Source organism: Panthera leo, chromosome F3 (genome assembly GCF_018350215.1).
Source record: "Panthera leo isolate Ple1 chromosome F3, P.leo_Ple1_pat1.1, whole genome shotgun sequence".
Classification (NCBI taxonomy): domain Eukaryota; kingdom Metazoa; phylum Chordata; class Mammalia; order Carnivora; family Felidae; genus Panthera; species Panthera leo.
The window spans coordinates 2,583,078-2,590,571 of record NC_056696.1 but is presented as its reverse complement, the minus strand read 5'-3'; positions in this window follow the sequence as shown (position 1 = coordinate 2,590,571).

Below are 7,494 nucleotides of genomic sequence, written 5' to 3'. Positions count from 1 at the left end.
TGGATCTTTTTATTTGATTTGCATATTAGCTCTCAGTGTGAAAAGTGAGATTTTGGAACACTGCTCTAGGCAGGCACACTGATTCTTTCTTTCTTTCTTTCTTTCCTTCCTTCTTTCTTTCTATGTCCAATGCGGGGCTCAAACTCACGACCTCAAGATCAAGAGTCGCACGCTCCACTGACTGAACCAGCCAGGTGTCCCATGACAGGCACACTTTGAGAGGACGGTTCCAGAACATTCTAGCACATTCTCTCGCAGAGGCAGCACTGTGTTCTGCATTTTGTCAACTACTGGAGGGCAGAGAGACTCAGAGGAACAAAGAGCTTGGCATGCTCTGCGTGATAAAGAGCGGATGTGAAGCCCTGCGAGCAGCGGCTGTGAACCGGAGGGCTCTCTGGAGGAAGCGGCTGACCAACGGTGCAGAGACAATGCGCAGATGATCGGGAATTGAGCCCCAGCCTCCCGGCCCCCGGTCCTGGCTGCCCTGCTACCCTCGGATCTCCCCACCCGTGCCTCTCGCCGTGAGGAGAGCGTCTGGGTCATCAGACCGTCGCTGCACATGACTGTCGTGATGACAGAGCGTGGCCCGGAATTCACTGTTTGTACGTCTATGCTTTCCCGATTCGGTCCCCACCTGCTTGCACATCTCCACCAGCAAGGAGTCAGGCCCACCGGGCTCCCCCATCGTCCATCTGTCACCCCCTCACACCACTTTCTGGCGATGAGGGGGTCCCAACGAAGATCACTGTCCCTTCCTAGTCACCTTCTACCTCGCCTGCCCATCCTGTCTGGGTGACTTAGGCAGTAAATGCCCTGTGACAATCTGGGCGGTCGAGGGAGGCCCCGGATGCGGCATGGGACTCCATAAACCGTGAACTGTGATCACTGTAAACGCAAGAACTCAGGAACCAGAGGGGGAGGAAAGAGAGGGGTTTGAAAACACACAGACACACACACAGGACGAGTTTTCTCAGCGAGCTGTCCTTATGTGGTTTTGTGTTGTGCCCTTTCCTGCACTGGACCGCATTTACGGTCATAAATAGGCCGGTGGCCAGGTTGGTCCCTGGATGCGTGCTAGGGCGAGAGGCTGGCGGCGGAGAACTTTTCCTGCTTACGGAAGCGGCAAGGGAACCGTGGGCTCCTTCCAAGGAGCTAGCGAGTGTGGCGACGGCCAAGGCAGCCCCGGGAGGTGGGGAGCAGGAAGGTCTGAGGTCAGGGAGCCGCTGTGTGCTGGTGAGTCCTCCCCGTGGCGTGCCCGGTGCGCCCCCGCTCTCCCTCTCCCTCCAGAGCCTGCTGAATGGAGGTCAGGGAATACTATTTTGAGGCTCGGGCAGGGACGGGAGGCTGCTGGGGCGATCAGCCAGCCTGCAGAGGCCGACGGGACAAAAGCATCGTCAATCAAGGCCGCGCTAAACACAGACGCCGTTCTTTGACCTTCACCCCAGGTGCTGCCTCGCTCCTGGTGCTTTATCTTTGCCAGAACCACGCTGAGAGGAAGCTGCTGAGACAAAGAGGTGACCGTGGAGCCAACTTCTATTTCTGGCCTGCGGTTGACCCTGGGAAGTAACCTTGAGCAGGCCGCTAACCGCCCACCCCAACCCAGGGTAATTATATTGGATTCCAGCCTATGTCAAGGGACTCCCGGGAAAATTGCAAAGTTGGGATTTTGAAGTGCTTTGAGATCTCAGGAGAGATAAGCAATCAATGTCTCGGGCCGGTGTTTCGGGGTGCCCTCGAGGTCTGGCTCTCCACGCACGGGCCATGTTCTGTCCCTCCCTCGGTGACTGAGGACAGCAGGCACTGCAGATTGGTAATGAAAACAGCCGACGTGTATTGAATGCTGACTGTGTGCCCGGCACTTCACCTTCATGCTCACGGCGACCTTATGAGGGACAGTTGAAGAAACTCAAGTCCAGAGAGGTTAAGTAACTTTCCTAAGGTCACACAGTCAATAAGCCAGAGCCAGTATCTCCACTCTGGTTTCCTGAGTCCCGCGTCCGCTCTTTTCCGCGACCCTCGAGTGTAATTAACAACTGGCCGATTTGTCGTTAGTGAACACAGAGTGTGCGTTCTGGGCCGAGCTGGGCGGTATGAGATTCGGAACCGTATAAACAGAAGACAGGCAAAGGTGGAGCTCTGAATTGGTGATATCAAAGTGCTTTCGGAGATCTGAGGAAAGAGGGGTGAGTATGGGCTGGGCTTTTCGGGGAAACTCCAGGGAGACCATGAGGTTTGAGCTCTGCTGTGTAAACCGAGTTGAACGTTTAGGCTCTCCAGAATCACCGTGTCTACGAAGATGCTAATTTGTACTGGGTGTGGGGAACGGGGCGCGGAGGAGGGACTCTTCCAAGGTCGAGTGTGGGGCCTGCACCGTCTCGAACTCATTTGCAAGGCACCCTGACTCTTGAAACCTATGTGACGCTCTGTGTAGGGTGGGCGCTGAGATGACTCGGGCTGTGTGTCAATCACATCTCAACTCCGTGTTAAAAAACCCGACTGGCACGTCCCCCAGGTGGTTTTGGCCATAGAGCGCTTCGTTCGTTGAGCTTGTGTCAACCACTCATAGACTTCCAAGCTTGGAAACCACGGAGGTAAAGGACAACAGTCCCCTGGAAATGGGAGTCGTTGACGACTTAAGCAACTTAAGACCAAACTCCCCGAACGTCCAGTGTCGTTTTCACCTTTTCAGAGCCCGGTGCACGTCACTTACCATTCTTTTGACATTTGGGTTTCTTCTCCGTGTTCCTACCCTCGCCAGACCACGAATATCTCATTTGCAAATACTCGGATGGTGTCCGTTTTAGGCACCACAGTTCCTAGCCTACGCCTGGTCTAAAGGTCGATAAAAATCTGTTGGTTTAAAATCAAAGGCAGAGGTAGGGGCGCCTGGCTGGCTCAGTCAGTGGAGCACGTGACTCTTGATCTCAGGGTCATGAGTTCAAGCCCGACTTTGGGGGTACTACTTACTTTTTTTTTTTAATGTTTATTTATTTTTGAGAGAGAGAGCGAGACAGAGTGTGAGTGGGGGAGGGGCGGAGAGAGAGGGGGACACAGAATCCCAAGCAGGCTCCAGGCTCCGAGCTGTCAGCCCAGAGCCCGACGTGGGGCTCGAACCCACGAACTGTGAGATCGTGATGTGGGCCAGTCCTCAACGGACCGAGCCCCCCAGGCGCCCCCCCCCCAGGTGTAGACCTTCCTTAAAAAAAAAAAAAAAATCAGAGACAGAGCCGAGAGAAGAAAACGAAGAGGGGAAAAAAAAAGCACACTGGAAATGACAGCAATTATTGGCAATTTGCAACTGATTACTTGGTTGGTAATTGCTGCTGTCTATCAGTACTCTTCGGAAGACTAATCAATTGTTTAAAATGCAAATTAATGTAAATTTTTGTCTCGGTGGGAGCCGGAATATGCGGTTAGAGGGAACCAGCTTTGGGCCGTGATGTCTAAACATACCTTCCTGTATTATCTTCGACAGTCTTCTGCTCCGGCCACGGAGGTTTGACGCCTGGACCTGGGGTCTGACACCCGCGGGGTCAGCATGCCGCGGAGGGAATGACGACGTGTGATGCCACCGTTCTCCGAACAACCCCCCAAGGGTGGCGGAAAGGCTGTGTTTGAAGGTACATGTGACGAGTGACGTGGTCCTCTGTCCCAACACGACCCCCTCCCTGACTTTGGACGCGGTGCCCAGGGCAGGGGAGGGCACCGTCTGGGAGGTTTGCGACTTCTAGGCTCTAAACGCCCTCACTCCTGACCCTAGTTTGGGGGCTAACCCACCCCCGGGGAAGTAACTCGTGAACCTTTGGCTGCTCCCACTTCGGAGGGGTCCCGGTGTGAGTGGGCAGGGACCTGACTGGTTTTCAGGAGGAGGGGGGACGGAGGGGGTCCTGATGGGGGTGGGGTCCCCGCACAGGGTGAAGGCGTTTCTGAACATCGGTAGCTTTGGCTTCAGAAAATCCTGGCTCCAGTGGGAGGAAAATTGATCTCGTTTGCTCTTTTGTTCTTGGTTGAGTTCCCAGTATGGACCTTGCAGGCGTCCTGCCCTTGGTGTCAGAACCACCCGGGCTTGGTCATCACTGGGCTGGACACTCCTACAGATTCCTGTCTCCCCCCCCCCCCCCCCCATTCCAGGAAAGCCTGACAGACTGCTGGAGGTGGTCTGGGGGCTTGGAGCCCGGCTGGCTGCCCGGCCACCTCCCCTCTGGAGCGGGGGGGGGGGGGGGGGTGGGGGGGGGGGGGGTGGGGGGGGGGGCGAGGGGAGGTGGTCCTGGCTCCAGGCTATTTAGAAAAGACTGGAAGGAGGGCGTGGAGAGACTCAAAGCCTTGAAATCCGATCTGTGGTTGTTTTTCCTCTAAAACCAAACAGATCCCCACCCGCCACCTGGCCTGGGTGCCCTTCAAGTCCGGTAGTGACCCCTGGGGACTCGCTGGGAGGGGGGGCGGGTGCGAACCCCAGGCCCCATCTCCCACTTCGGAAGCACTCAGGGACCAGGCTGGAGCCAGCGCCGTCCTCGTGACCGCCTCCCGCGCTGGCTCGTGTTTCGGAACCACGTGAGCTCGCCACGGCCATGGCCACGGCTGAAGTTTCCCAGTTAGCTTCCCACACTGACTCCCACGGGGCTGTGCCCACAGGGGGCTGAATGCTGATGCTGGCCTGGGGGGTTGGGGGGTGGGAGCTGGAGGCTGTTTTAAATCCGGCATTAAAGGGCGAGTGTCAGAATTCTGATCCTGATCCCGGATTTCTCTGCTGCCTGCTAAGCAGCCAGTGTGAGCACAGCCATCCTCCTGTCCCTGGCCCTGTCACCGCTGGGCACACCCACTGGTGTGACACAGAGAGTGTGTGGGCCCCTTGGTGTGAGGCTTGCGCCGGGCTCTCCTTGTGACTCCCTCGTCCCCTGCCCCTCCTGCTCCGGTCACCCCCACTTGTATCTGGTGGGGACAGTCTCTGCCCTGCCCTGCATTGAAGCTTGCGGACAAGGGGCAGGTCCAATGTCCCATCAATTAGCCTGGGGGGCCTGGCTTCCCTCGCGGGAGACCCAGGGCGAGGGGACCATACAGCTCTCAGTCCGCTGGAGTAAACGGATCCCACCGCTACCTCATCGCAGGATTCCAGCGGCCTCAGCCGTGAACGGAATGCTCCAGATTCTTCCTCCTGACCGGCCTAGAGGCCGACACCCCCGTGATCTTCCCGTGCGCCCAGCGCTCTCTGCCTGTCCTGTCGTGGGGGCCTCCCTATGACACCACAAGGAAGGGTCGGTGCTCGCCCCAGTTTTACTGATGAGCTGAGAACAGAGAGGGGGCGTAACTTGTCTGAGATCGTACAGCCAGTACAAGGCAGAGCTGAACGTCTAGGGATGAGTCTTAACCACCTTACCGTCCCTCGTGTAGGATGACTCCCCTTTGTCCCGGATTAGACCCTGTGCATTTTGCCGAATCTGGGTCTCGTGTAATCGGTCTGGCCCAGGGGTCAGCAAGCTATGGTGTGTGGGCCAAATCTAGCGATAGCCTGTTTTTGTAAGGGCTGGTTTTTTACATTTTGATTTGTTATTTTATTTGCTTTTTAAATGTTCATTTATTCATTTTCAGAGAGAGAGAGAGAGAGAGAGAGCACGAGTAGGGGGAGCAGAGAGAGAATCCCAAGCAGGCTCCACTCTGTCAGCACAGGGCCCAACGTGGGGCTCGATCTCATGAACCGTGAGATCATGACCTGAGCCGAAATCAGGAGTCAGATGCTTAACCAATGAGCCACCCAGGCGCCCCCAGGTGCCCCCCCTTTTTTTTTTTTTTTAATTTTTAGAGGGTTGTTAATCCCCACACACTGAATTGGACACTTAAAATAGTTTGGATGGTAACAGATTTTTTTTCTGGCTGGGCCTTTAAATATTTCTTTAAAAAAACATACCATCAAATGTATCCTCGTCAGCGTTTTTAAGCGTAAGGCTCAGTAGTGTTGTGTTTTCACGTTGTCATAAGATGGGTCTCCAGAATTTGTCTCGCGAAACCGAAACTCTGTACCCGTCCCCCAGCACTTGTCAATTTCTCCCCGTCCCTGGCTACGTTCCCCCTTTCTGTTTCTACGAATGTCCTTTAGGCGCCTCTCAGAAGTGGAGTCCACAACATTTGCCTTTCTGTGACGGGCTGATTACTCTCAGCACGACGTCCTCATGTCTCGCCCCTGTTCCGTCGCATGTAACGTGTGACCGGACAGGATCTTCTTCCTTTGCAGGGCTGAATAATATTCCATGGTGTGCATATGGGTGTGTCTCATTTATTTATCCACTGAGGGCCGTTGGGTTGGCCCCACCTCTCGGCTACTGTGCATATGGGTGTGCAAATATCTCTTTGAGATCGCGCTTCAGTCCTTTCGGATGTGAGCGGCACACCCGTCAGTGGGGTCGCGGGGTCTGTTTTTAGCTTTTTGAGGAAACGCCACACCGCTTTCCAAGGCGGTTGCACCCATTTTATGGTCCCACCTACAGTGCTCGAGGCTTCCCACTCTCCACATCCTGGCCAGCACACTTTATTCACTGGTTGGTTGGTTTGTTTTTCCTTCTGATCGGGACCATCCTCATGGGCGTGAGGTGACACCTCACTGTGGTTTTTGATTTCTGTTTCTCAAGTAATTAGTCAGGTTGAGTGTATGCTTGTTGGCCATCGTCTTGGGAGAGGTGTCTACGCAAGCCCTTGGCCTATTTTATAATTGGGTTATTTGATTTTTCTGTTGTTGACTTGTAGGAGTTCTTTGTATCGTCTGCGTATTAACCCCTGATCAGAAAAGTGGCTTTTGTAAATATTCTCTCTCATTTCAAACTTGCCTTTGGAATCTGCTGATGGTGTCCTTTTTTTTTTTTTTTTTTTTTTTTAGTGTTTATTTATTTTGAGAGAAAGAAAGAACTTGTGTGTGCGCACACATCAGCAGGGAAGGGGCAGAGAGAGAGGGAGAGAAAGAGACAACGTCTGAGAGGGGGAGGGACAGAGAGGGAGAGAGAGAATCCCAAGCAGGCTCCACACTGTCAGTACAGAGCCCGATGCGGGGCTTGAACTCATGAACCATGAGATCGTGACCTGAGCTGAGATCAAGAGTCAGATGCTCAACCTACTGAGCCACCTAGGTGCCCCGAGTCAATTTAAAAAACAATTTTTTTTTAATATTTATTTTTGAGATAGAGAGAGACAGAGCACAAGCAGGAGAGGGGCAGAGAGAGGGAGACACAGAATCCAAAGCAGTCTCCAGGCTCCGAGTTGTCAGCACAGAGCCTGACATGGGGCTCGAACTCAAGAACCACGAGATCAAGACCTGAGCCAAAGTTCGATGCTTAACCGACTGAGCCCCCTAGGTGCCCAGAGTCAAAAAAAATGTTTTAAGTAGACTTCACACCCAGCGTGGAGCCCAGCATGGGGCTTGAACTCACGACCCTGAGATCAAGACCCTGAAATCAAGAGTCAGACGCTTAACTGACTGAGCCACCCAGCCTCCCCGAGTTAATTTTTGTA